This window comes from Tupaia chinensis, unplaced genomic scaffold (assembly GCF_000334495.1).
Source record: "Tupaia chinensis unplaced genomic scaffold, TupChi_1.0 Scaffold147433_1, whole genome shotgun sequence".
Lineage (NCBI taxonomy): Eukaryota > Metazoa > Chordata > Mammalia > Scandentia > Tupaiidae > Tupaia > Tupaia belangeri.
The window spans coordinates 863,229-876,794 of record NW_006207284.1 but is presented as its reverse complement, the minus strand read 5'-3'; the positions used below and the strand labels follow the sequence as shown (position 1 = coordinate 876,794).

Here is a 13,566-nt window from a genome sequence, read left to right as displayed (position 1 = left end):
TCCTAATAGAAGGTGACTGCTGCCTCTTATTTCTGATATAATTACAGAAATAATGCCGCAACAAAGTGTGTCCTTTATCAACCTCAGTAAAAGCTGTAATCGACGGTTATAATTATAACATCCATTATTTTACATAATGTGTTCCTCATAATGAATCCTTAGAAATTGATCTCACCACATGTCATAACAAGGAAACACAGAACCTGGGAACAAATTTAGTTTATTGTAAATAGAGATCAAAACTGCACATCTTTGGGCAAACTTTTTTCAATTGACAAGAAACAAGTATGTATCAACCATCTGGCTTTATCTCATTTATCTGTGTTAACTAGGTATGAAGGAAAAAAAAAAACTGGATTTAACACTTTCTTTGGGTCCTATGGTAACCTCAAAATACTGAATGGTCTGTCTCATCACCAGACACCACTCATCATTACCTTAACTAATTATCAAAGCAAGACACATTAGGGGGCTTTTTCTAAATAATAAATAAAGCCTTCTCTGTACCTTTAATAAATTGTTGAGTATACACACACATACATACACACACACACACAGAGAAGTTCATTTCATACCTGCTGTGAGGTCTGCTGATGAATTGTGAATACCAACATGTTATTAATTTCCCTTTCTTTTTTGATTAATTTCACACTTACACTGGACAAGAAAGGAAGATTAATAATGTCTGGAAGACAATGTTCAGTCCTTGTAAGATACTACATCAACTCAAGTGTTCAAGTAAACAGAGAGCTAAGATAAGGAAAGGATAACGGAATTGGCTCTCTGAGATGTTCAAGGTGCTGTGTAAATAAATGCCCAGAACCCCAGCGCGTCCAAGCTGTAAACTCCAGTCACTGCTCTTCCGGGAGGGGAATGAAAGCTGGAATTCTAACAAGACACTAATGCACCAATAAACTTGTGTCCTTACCACTGACTAAAGACATACATTTATCCACACTCCAATTCTCAAGGGTCCTTCTGTGTCATCACTTAGCCTCTTCACACCTTCTCCTTATCTTCTCTAGACTCTCACTATGTTCATCTCAGTCCTCCTAGCTCAATGTGTGAAGACACAGGTTGTCTATCAGAGGATATGAAGAGCAAGAACCAAGAATCAGAGACTTTTGCACATATATGCTAACCTTGTCCCTGATAATGTCTACAATGAGAATCTGCTACATGCCAAGACACTAGAAGCTTCACCTAAGTTATTGAGCTTAATATCTCTCTGAGATAGTATTATTCACATCTTATAAAAGAAACTGAAGCTCAGAAAACTCAATATCTTGCATAAGTAATCTTTATCTTAAAAGAGAGCTGTTAGGCTCCTGAGTCTGTAATCTTCCACACCACAAAGAGTCCCCAGAAGCATGCATAATAGAACATTTATGGCTGCCTAGACGTTATTTCTGAAGACCTGAATGTGACAGGCATGCATCTTCCACTAAAAAAAACTTTGCTTCCTACTTCCAGCTCCAATTCACTCAAGTCTTTATTGAATCACAGTATTTAAATACAATTTCAAAATCCTATGCTATTAAATTTTCTACTGCCCACTAGAATATTCTGTCTTAAACCTCCCCTCACAAACCTGCCCAACTAGGATCTGTATCCAAGTCCTGCTGGTAAATACAGCAGTCAGTCATCTCTGACCACCAAACAGAGCAGAGCTGGTCAATATGGTAGTAGCCACTTACCACAAGTGGCTAAAGTTAACAAAATTCAATAAAACTTAAGATTTTGTTCTTCAGAAGCACCAGCCACATTCAAGTAACCATGAGTGATTAGTGGCTATACATTGGACAGCAGAGAAACAGAACATCTCCATCATCATGGAAAAGTATAGTAGACAGTGCTTGTATATGGATATTCCAGGATCAACTTTTCATCTCATATCCTGTTAACACCATGCAGGACAGAGCCTGTTCATCACAGAGCTAAGGACTTGGTTCTCTGTTGCCAATACCATGTCTTGGGCATCTTTTAAAGAATGACATTCCTTGAGGGGTTAAGTCATTTAACGAACTTAAATAAATCAAGTATATTAATCTCATAGAACAGCAAGCATCATAAATGAGCACTAGGAAACAATCATCATAAACCTTTCCATTCAGAAATAGCCCCCACCCTGTGCAATGGCAACTCAAGAAATACCCAAGCATGAGCCACACAGACACATGCAAGCCCACCCACACAGATGCATCCGGCACAACCTTTCAGCACGCTCTCCAAGGAAGGTTATTACCACCACTCTTCCTCGGTGAGGAAGACAACGTCCCCAGATTTGGTCTTGTTTCTAAATTATTAAAAAAATATTAAGAAGCCAGCCTTCAAATCACGGTATTTCCCACCAATCATTCACACTAAATTGCTTCACTAAGAGTTGGAATAATTAGCAAAAGGCCAAAGTTTTGTTGAAAATGAGAGTCATACAGCACACAAGAAAAGGGAAACTCAGTTCCCTCAGTGGCACCTGATACTTCCAGGTCACATATCAACACATACTAATATCTAAAATTATTTCCAATTAAAATTAAGATAAAATTGTTAAAGTTTTTAAATTAAAAATAAGAGATTTCCACAAATTAAAAATCTGAGAAACTAAGTATTGCTTCAATTTGGGGAAGGATTCTAAAACATAGTGTTGGTTACTGTTGAGCAAGACCAGCCAGGGTGGGCACACACAGCTGGAAATAGGCAATGCCATTGATTTCACCTTTAATCTTTACAACCTGCAAGTTCTCTTCTCTTTCTTGGTTGTTCATTGCTTTCTCCCTTCTTCTCTACCACTGTCTATGCAACAGACTGCAAGGACTTAACTCTGCACCTAAGACAAGTCAGAATTCAAGGGCCCCAACTCTGGCCAGAGTGGAGAACTCAAATTAGGATGCTGCCTCCACTGTCAACTCATGAAGGTCATATGGCAATTCCCTTGATAGTCTCTGACCAAACTGGTCTCTCACTATGATAAGGTAATGAATTACACTTTGTAGAAGCAGGACAAAAAGTCTAGGTGGACTGTTTTTTTTAACAAAAAGATGCAAGGTCAATCCACCCTTTCGGACACTGAGTGCAGGGAGCTGATAAACATGCTCCTCTCAGAGCCTATGATAGCCATGGAGTCCTGGATAAATGCTCCTCTTTTCTCTGAGCATTCAACTCAGTCACAGTAAGATTTCTACCCTTCTCAGCATTACTCACCTTTGCTTCAGGATCACAGCCAACTGATTACTAGCCCTAAGGGTTTCAGCCTTAACTATTTCCAACCCAGTTGCTCACAATAGCTTTCTAACCAGGTGGGCCTTTCTCCAGCTTCATCTGCCTCCTTCTCAATCTATTCCCAAACACCTGTCAGATGAACCCTCACCCCTCAAAACCAGGCCTTTTTACTACAGTTAGGTACTACCACCTGTAGGACCAAAACCTGGTCTCTGAGGCCCTTCTTAAAAAGGACTGCTTTGCTCAAGCCAATTAGTCACCCTTCTCTTCCTGTCTACACGTATTCCCAGCTTCCCAAACACTCCTCCCTTCCCCTCCTCATACCCAAACCAAACTTACCCTCACATAATTCAAACAACATCCATGCCAGGAAACTCTCTTTCCAGATGTCTAGGTGTGGTAACTCCCCTAACCAGACTGTTAACTCCTTAAGAGCAAGGCGTGTCTTATAGTTCTCAGTATCCCTGAAGAACATTTGAGACACAAAATATTACATGGGATCGACGCTCCACAAATATTTGACAATCTACTGAAAATAGAGTTTCTATTCATGTTCCTAAATTCATTATTCTGACAGTGGATACTCAGACCACTAAGGTCCTTCTGCTTCAAAAGGCACTTAACATCTCTAATCCTCGGTTTCATCTTCTATGAAATAGCAGTAATAATAGTAACTACCACAAAGGGCCACTGAGGTTAAAAAGATAATGGTAAAGCACTTAGCACAGTGTCTGGTGCACAGTGGGCAGCCAATAAATGCTACCTCTACCTCTCCCCTTATTACTAACATCTCTCCCTAAAAGCACAACATAGCACAGAAGCAGCAGCAAGGTTGGGGGAATAAAATGGACCTGTGTTCAAATCCCAACCCTGTTCAGTTCTGAGCTACAGGACAGTGGAGAAACGACTCAACCATTCAGCTGCAGTATCATCTCTAAAATGAGATAATCAATCTTGAAAGGTTAAAGATTAAATGAGGAAATATCCCTCAAGTTATTAGGATGTGGTAACTCAACTAGTGGCATTTACTAAATTTAATTCTAATTCAGTCGAAGCCCTGAAAACTAAAAAGAAAAAAACACCTGCACACTCCTTTCCATCATAGCCATTTTCTTCTAGTCATACTGGTTAAGGAGAATCCCCAAACCAAGCCCAGCCATGTCACTGACAGCCCCTCAGATTTTGGCAAAAGTTCCCAACACTACGGGTACAAGAAAATTGCATTGACAGCTGCAGAGGAGACCCTTTCTTTAAAAAGGAGCATATGCATTCTTGTTACCATCTCAACAATTTCCAAATAGTCCTATCTGCTCATGTTTTACACATCAAATGAGGGGGGGTCATTCCTGAAAGGAAAATACACTGGCACTATTACTTTTTCTTTTAAAATAAATCTATGATTGAAATCATTCTATTAGGTTGTCTGGAAAAGTCATGACGTATTTTTACGTTTTCCTCTGCAAAATGAGTCATGACTTTTCCAACAACACAATAACAGAATGGGCCCAAAGTCCGAAGGAGAAAAATCCAGTTTTAACATGGATATTGAAACAAGTAGAAGAAATATGAACAGCCCATGAGCAGTACCAGCCAGCAACATACCTTTAGGGAGAAGGAAAAGAAATTCTACTCTTTCAAACCAATTTGCAAGATTTTAAAAGCACCAAAGGGGAAGTAAGAGCAGAAGACAGTCCCCAGATCCCCATTCCCATTTTGAGGGGAATGCTTCCTCCTCTAAGCCAGAGTTCAGAGAGAGGAATCCTAGTGGAGGTCCTTCAACTACAGAAGGAGCCAGGAGTGGCCAGATGCCAGCATTCAGACGTTAAATGAGTTACCAGGTAACATACCCTTAGTTCCCACAAGTATTATGCATCTTCTAGAGGGAGATTTGACTGCGTAGCCTGAAAATGACTTCACTTCCTTTCCGTTGCTCCCGCCCAGCAGCCAGGCAATACAACAGGCTGGCGCAAGCTCCCCAGGCAGGATCTTACCTCAGCCAGGACAGGCACTTCTCCTAGTGCGGGCATACTGTCCCACTCAAGGGGCTAGCCATTCTGCAGTGGCGCTGCAGACCCACAGACCTGCCTAAATATTCCCAGAGCTCCCTGCCTCCAAGCTTCCTCACTGCCTTTGACCACCTCCAGCTGTCCTCACCTCCTCTTCCACACCTAAGTCTGCCTGGAGGCTCACAGATGTTCTCTGCTAAAACTATTAAGTCCACTGGGCTCCTCCTGGCGGCTCCTCGCCTGAAGTTCACCAGAGGTGTCAGATAACACTAATGATCTCAGCCAGCATGACTGAAAGCTCGCTAATTGGCCAGATGCTTCCTAAGCATATGCAACTTGTAACCATAGTATGAACTCGTGTGCAGAGAAAGGAACTGAAGTACAGAGAGCTGAAGCCACCAGCACAAAGTCACACAGCTGACAACTGGGGAAGACAGGATGTACATACACCCTGACCCTCCAGCTCCAGAGACTGTACCTCCCTACCATTTATCCAAAGCATCATCAGGTCTAGGGAGGCTGTGTAGGGGTGGGAAGGGCAAGGAGTACCAGCTGGGCCGACACAACCCTGGGCTAAGCCTTCCCACCCTCCCAGCTACACCAACAGCTGCACCCAGCCTCCTCATCCTCATCACCATGCCTCAGGGGTGGACTAAGCAGGCCAAACTGCAGTTTGCAGAAATGGAAACTGAGGCTTACTATTTCCCCCAGGCCACACCACCAGGCTAGTCAGACACAGGTGTTTATTAGTTTGGTGCAAATCCATCCTCCTTTCTAGGAAAAACAGCTGCAGGGAGTTCAGAAATCTGCATTTATTTTCCCTTCCCAGATGATGTTTGTGTGTGTGAGAGATTTTACTATAGGGCACTTGCACTTGTTGGAGACAGAGAGACAGGGAGAGACAGAAAGCCAGAAATCACTTCCAGGGTGGATGGCCATGCTATAATCCTTTCCCCACTCTCCTCTCAGGATTTTAGGCACACAGACACACACACAAATACACACATGTATGGCATGAGTTTCAAGCTGCAGGGTCTGAGACTGGAATTGTGGTTGACTACATGGGAGTCCAGCACCTTAACTACTATACCACTGTTGGTCCCCCTTCCCAGATGATTCTGATGCAGTTAGAAACCAGTGAACCCCCACCCTTCTTTAGAGTGATCACTTTTTTAAAGAATAATTTATTCAATTAAATTTATCATTATTATTATTTTCTAAAATTTTACTACAGGGCATGTGTGTTTACCAGAGAGAGAGGACTCAAACCACATTTGGCCATGTGGGAGTCTAATGCCTTAACCACCATACCACTTCCTGGCCCCCAGAGCAGTCATTTTCAAGGCAGAGTTAGAAGAAATATGTTAGAACCCCTTAAGGAACATTAGGAAAAAACAAAAAAGATATATCACCCCAACAACAGCAAAACAAAACAATGTTTTAGAGGGTAAAGAGTGAGGAGAGATGTTAGAATACCTAACTTTCAGGAGAACTTATCTTGGGCCCAGTTTTGAGGTGGTGTTTTTCCAGAAGCAGAATCAAGGCTTATGATGACAGATAGTAAGATTAGGTCATTGAAAGTCCTCTGAAAAAAACTCTAAAGCCTTCGGGACCAGCAGTTAGCGTAAAGGCTATGTCGCTGAGCTCCCATGTAGCTGACCACGGTTCGTGTCCCGGACCTGGTGGCTTAAACTCACTCTGGGCATGTGTGCGTGCATGCCCAAGATCCCGACAGGAAAATGGAGAAGGGATTGCGGCATGGCCATCCCCCCTGGGGGGTGATTTCTTGCTTTCTGTCTCCCTGTCTCCTATCTCTCTCTGTCTTTCTGGCAAGCGCACACGCCCAAAGGAAAAAAAAAAAATCTCCAAAGCCTTCTACAAATGTTTACTGTTCACTTCTTCTTAGAGGGAACATGACCATTTAACTCTGCAACCTTGTCATGGTTCAAATGATTTAACATTCCTACCTCCAGAGATTATTTAGCAGGCTAGTTATGAGCCAAAAAAAAAAAAAAAAAAAAAAGGAAGTGTGAGGGAATGAGAGAAGAAAGGAAGCAAGGAATATGTGAGTGAATCCTGAGGTCTTCTATATGACATTATGATGAGAACACAAGGACCTCACACACACACACACACACACACACACACACACATAGAGGTTGGATTTAGACCAATGTTCTCCAAAAGAAATACAGACATAAGCTACATATGTAATCTTAAAAGTCTAATAGCTACAATAAAAGGTTAAGCAGAAACAATAAAATTAATTCAAATAATGTATGCTACTCTACCCAGAATATCCAATATTGTGTCAAATATGTAATCAATAGTAAAACGTCATTAATGAAGTATTTTCTGTTCAGATTGGAGTGTTTCACACGTATAGCCCACCTCACTTCAGGTTAGTTGCACTTCGATGTCCAACAGCCTCCAGGGCCTGGAGGTTATTATACTAGAGAGCCTACCTCTGCACAGGGATGAGCAGGAAAAGAGAAGAGAAGGAATGGGAATAAAATCCCCCAACTCTCAGGAGGATTCGCTTGAGGAGACAATAGTAGCCTACTTTTGCAGAAACAGACTGGTGCAGGAGAAAGTTAGGAAAGCAAGTGAAATGCAGCCTGTGAGAGCCCCAAACAGTGAACCAGGGAGTAAAACACCCAGGCTTACCTGTGATCTACACTCTGCACTTATACAGTGTTAGGTGTGCCTGGCACATCATTTGCTAACTGAGAGTTTGCTGGGGTCGGCATCTTGGGCCCAAAGTATGAGGCCACACTGAAGAATCAGAGAGTTGTACTTCATGGACACCCAGTAACAGGACTCACACTGTGCCTCACACACCTGCCAGGACACTCAGCACCGCCTAACTAGAGCACAGGTCACCCAGGCAGATGGGCTGGACAGCAAAGTCCTTCTCTCTGCCCAGTAGGCATAAACTCCACCCAAGGAAAGAAAACCACAGGTCCCACCCTCTGTGCGAGGTGTGGGGAACATGGGGCATGGAGAACTGAAGGAGAAGGAAGACAGCCGTCCGTCCACCTGTGGAGGGCAGCACAAAAACTCTTGATCCCATCCTCTGGCAACACCACCATCTCCCTCCCTGACACAGAGTGCTGAGGAGCTGCCTGGGGCCCATGAAGAATGTGTATTGGCTGCCATGGGGAGGGAGGGCTTCTGGCCCTGAAAACTGCCTGCCTGTTCTAGGAATGCTAGTAAACCTAAGGGTCTTCTGTGGCTCTCAGCCAGTGAACAGGAACACAGAAGGCTTCCTAAAGAGTCCTTTGTAAGGAGCATTTCTAGAGGAATGAGTAGCAGGAAGAGTTGACATCAACAGCTATCCTAGGGCAGCCCCATAGCACAAGAAGTTAAGTGCCATACGTTGGGAGCCAGATCCCACATAGCCAAATGCAGCTCAAGTCCCAGACCCAGTGCCTTGAAAAGCAGGTGGGTTATGTGTGCTTCAAAATCCTGATGGGATGGAGAAATGAGAAAAAAGGACTATGGTGTGACCATGCCCATGGGGGGGGGGGACGGTCTCACTCTCTCTTTCTGATGAGCACATATACCTTCTGTTAATAATACATTTTTCTTTTAATTAAAAATAACTATCCTTAATGTAACTTCAACAACCCGCCAGGTCCTTGCTTTGAACTTTTACAATGTGGTTACAAGAATTTCTTTAAAATGTTCTTCTCCTAGGGGATCTTGTACCTCCATCCTTTCTAGCCCCTAGACTTTACCACCTGACAAACAAGAAGTCAGAAGAGGAGCTGGTCTCACCCTGTGGTCATTAACCACCTGGTTCAGAACTGCAGGGGAAAATGGGAGAGAGGCTGGAATGTACCCACTGGGATGACCTGTAATAAGCCAAGTCTCTCACTATTCTCCTACTGGCCGTATTCTCCTACCCTTTATTCCCTTCCTGCGTTCCGTGATCTGGCGGGCCGTGAATGTTGTCACTGTCGCTGTTTTGCTATTTATCTCTCGCAGTCAGGGGGAGGGCACTGCTGTGCAAGGCTGGGGCTACATGAGAGGCCTAGGGTCAGTGCCATCCCACCTAAAACAGCCAGGGAACGGTGGCATATCCTTGTGCTGCTAGCCAACTGGGACACTGGGAAGGGTCCCCAGCATGGTGAGATCCTACCAGAATACCTTTCTCCCCCAACCCCAGCTCGCTCTCACTCATAAAAATAAAATGTAATCCTTACAGTAACCTGTACAGTAGGTCTGTATTGCCACCATTCCATTTTAAGATGAGGACAGAGGTCAACTTGGTTGCTTTGGGGAAAGGACTGGAACTCAAGTCAGACCAACTTCTCAACCCAGCTCTCAACCACCCCATTATTCTGCCTTACAGGTGGTAAGTCAAAGCACAGAGGGGTGGCAATAATCCTGCTTGTATTTTCTTTTTTTATTTTTAAAGACAGGGTCTCACCATGTCTTGATCCTTCTGTCTCAGCCTCCCACCTGGAACTATAGACACATGCCGCCAGGTCTGGGTTTGTGGACTTTACATATAAGGTCTTGCTATGTAGCCCAGGCCAGCCTCAATATCAGGTTCCTCCTGCCTCAGCCTCTGAGTCACTGGGATTGCAGGCACATGCCACCAGTCAGGCCTTCAGGTTGGACAAGGAGTCAAACCCGATCCCCTGTGTGGTCCTAGCCTGCAGAACAGTGTCTTAGCAGCAGGCATTACCAGAGCCAGACCAGGTTTGCGATTTCAAAAGCTCACAGTGGATGCTGTGTAAATGAAGGGATGGAAGCAGAGGCCATGGAAGACGTGGTACAGGTGGCAGCAGTAGAAGCCCAAGCAACAGAACGGTGAGCATGGCAGAAAACAAGTGGACTCTCCTCGGGCTGCTTAACAAATTCTGAAACCCAGACCATGAACAAAGTGTGCACATTCTAGCCCTAAGCCACCCCTGCACCTTCCGTCAGAGAAGTGGTGTCAGGGCTAGAGTTCTCTCTGTCCTGCAGGACTGACAAACCACAGGGCTGTAATTGTGACAGAAACATCAGCACCTGGCCTCTTCAATCAGGCAGCGTTATTCCTCAGCGCTAGCACTGGAGGAAAATATCTGTGCTTTGTGCAGAATGGCATCATTATCTCCCAGTAAAGGTCACAGATGGCCCAGACACCTCACAGCAGAGCCCTCATAAACATGGCCCATTCAAACCTAGATGTAAAAAGATGCTCCTAGCTCATACTTTAACCAACAGTATTTCTTTAATGACCTTGCTTGCCTCACAGCTCATTAGGGATAGTCTGACAGCGCATCTGTCAGATGGCTGGCATTCTAGAAAACTCCCATGTATGGCTCAGTGAAATGGTCTGGGTCTTGGAGAGATCTTGTATTCAACCCTTTCTTTTGGGTCAGATTGAGAGTATGGCTGACCCAAATAAAAATAGTGTGGAGCTTCACGCCAGTCCTCTTACAGAGCCTGAGAATCAAAGCCACTTACAGGTCTGTGCTGGTGGAAGAGATGCCCCAACTGACCAAAAGGGCCACTGTGTTTTAGAACTCCCATAAAAGTCTAATTGGGGCAGCAGTGGGCTTCAACCTCCCCAAGCCACGCCCTGCTGTGCCTCTGATCTGCATTTCCAGCATGGCATGGACAGGCCAGATGTGCTGCCTAGCAGGCTCCAGAGGGGGACAGCAAAGATGAAAGGTAGGTGAGAGCAGGACTGCTGCCTTATATAAATATAAATAAGTCACAGCCTTGAGCCAGTTGATGGTGTGAGGACTGGGGTGGTTCGATCCCATATGGCTGACTGCTTGGTTCAAGTCCTGGACCTGGTGGCTTGAGATGCATGCCAGGAACGTGTGTGTACATCCCCAAAGTCCTGAAAGGAAAAACAGAGAGATTGCAGTGTGACTGGACCGCATGGGGACTTATCTCTCGCTTTTCCTGTCTCTCTCCAGCAAGAGCACACACCCTCTAGGAAAAAGGAAAAAAAAAAGAAAGTCACAGCCTCTCTTGGCACTACAAGTATAGAAAGGCTTCATCTTCAAGATTACAAAAGTGGGCACTCTGCCCCTCTCTGATTCGCTCTTGCATGCTCATTCCTACCATTCATGTCTCTCTCATTCTTCTTCCTTGTACTCACTACCTTAATGACCGTAAAGTCTCTGTACTATAAAGAGAAATAGTAAAACCTAGTGAGTGAAAAATGTTCTTTCTTTTGTTTATATAAGTATTAAATTAAGTGCCTCTTGTTTTGAAGTGCTCTCAGAATTTTCCCCCCTGTAGGATAATGAACCTTTAAAATAAAGCTCTAAGTCAGCCACGGGAGTAATGCAATGCTCTGGGCCACATGGGAAAGTTCCAGGCTCACGTCCTGAGGCCTCCCGGTATATACAGGTGGGTTTGTATGTGCATGCCTGTGATTCTAGCTGGCTAAGGCCGAGGGTAGATCATGCACAAAGACTCTGCTGGGATACCTGCCTCTCTCTTCTTCTCTCTTGTGGAAATACATAGGCTAAAAAATAAAGAAAGGGAAAGAAGAAGAGAAAGGAGGAGAAAAAGAAAAAAATAAAGCTACAGCCCTGACTTAGTCCCACTTGAAGGGACCAAGAAGCTTCTAATGATGTGAGGAAAGGTAAAGGCACAGAATGGGAAGGAACATGTGTCTCTCTGGGCCTCAACCTTCATAGCATTAGGGCCTTGTCTTCCCAAGAAACTATAAGCAACTGTAAATGCTCCATTCTGTGAACACTCTGAATATGGTAGTCTGCTATAAGCAAATAGTCCTCAAGTGGTCTGTAAGATGCTGAGTGAGTGGCTTAATCACCCAGCAGGGTCTAGCAGGCAATGCAGAAAACTCCTTCGAGACAGCAAGCTTGTAAATGGAAAGCACTATCATTTGTAACAGGATTAATAACAACACAGGCTGGAAACAAACAGACACCACTGGATTACTTTTCCAACCTCTTCAGGGGAAATATCAAGTTTGATGGAGGATTTTATTTCTTTGTTTTTAAATAAGACAGTGTCTCCCACCATGTGACACCTGGAACTCTCTCCCGGGGATATCACATACTGTGTAACCATCCTGCCAATAACAGGCTGCAATAACAGGCTGCTGGAGGTTCACTGGTCAAAACAGTTAGTAGAGAAGAAGGTTTGGGAGGTTCATAAATCTTACGAGTCTAACTAACAACAACAGATAAAAAGCCTAAAGATCTTTTGATCAAGTCTCAGTACCTTAAAAAGTGCTCAAAAGGATCAATATTCTCACAATGCAGTTTCCTACAGTGACTTTCTTAAACTATTTGAGAGGTTGGTTAAAAATGTCAACTCCAGGACCAATAGATGAGGTAACAGTTATGGACTCCCACATAGCCAACCACAGTTCAAGTCCTGGACTTGGCAGCTTGAAACTCATGTGGGGTGCATGTGTGTGCATGCCCAAAATCCAAGAAGGAGAATAGAGGAAAAGAGACTACAGCATGGCCATCTTCCCAGAAGGTGATTTCTCACTTTCTGTCTTTCTGTCTCTCTTTGTCTCTCCAGTGAGCACACGCACCCTGTAGCAAAAATCACTCTTAAAAATAAATAAATAAATAAATAAATAAATAAATAAATAAATAAAAGTCAACTCCAGGGCTAGCCCAGAGCACAGTAGTTGAATACTGTGCATATGGAGCTGGACTTCACATGTCCAAATGTGGTTCCTATCCCAGGCCCAGTGGTTTGAAAACCATGCTGAGCACATTTGCTTTCATGCCTAGAATCCTGATGGAGTAGAGAAAAAAAATCGAGAAAAAAGGACAGCAGCATGAGTAGGCCCATTTGGGGGGCACTCTCTCTCATTTACACACACTCTCTCTCTGGAGAGCACACATGCCCTCTGGGAGGGAAAAACTGTAGAATCCCTGCCTGTGGAGGGAGGCCAAGAGACCTACCTTTTTAACAAGATCCATCAGTCCTTCTTACACCACTGATGCTGGCAAAGTGCTGCCCTTTCTTATTAATGTGCTGCTGATAAACAGCTGCTGATAAACAGCTGCAGAGACCAATTCATATGCTTAAAACTAAGAAGATCTCAATCGCATATGCACGTAACTTGGAGATAAATACAGTTCACTGCATCTAGCAGTCACATCTCTGGCCCTTCAAATTTGTCAGACAGTTCATTATTTATTTTCACATTTACTTTCTTTTCTTTTATTTTTTAGAGAAATTTTTGCTGTAAGGCGTGTGAGCTCACCAGAGAGAAACAGAGAGAGACAGAAGCAAGAAATCACTCTCGAGGGGGAATGGCCATGCTACAATACCTTCTCCTCTTGGGATTTTGAGCATGCATGCACACATGCCTGGTATGAGTTTTAAGCTACCA

The 13,566-nt window shown here is 43.9% G+C and overlaps 1 protein-coding gene across 3 annotated transcripts in view; it reads right to left on the bottom strand.

The window, feature by feature from the left end:
- Positions 1-13,566, bottom strand: part of MGAT5 (alpha-1,6-mannosylglycoprotein 6-beta-N-acetylglucosaminyltransferase) — a 387,858-nt gene that overhangs the window by 341,845 nt on the left and 32,447 nt on the right. The window contains exon 1 of one of the 3 annotated variants that reach the window (XM_006169709.3): positions 5,211-5,322. The exons of the other annotated variants lie outside the window; for them this stretch is intronic. The gene's annotated coding sequence lies outside the window, so the exon portion shown is untranslated. Of the gene's footprint in view, positions 1-5,210; positions 5,323-13,566 lie in introns of those variants that run through there. 3 annotated transcript variants of the gene reach the window in all.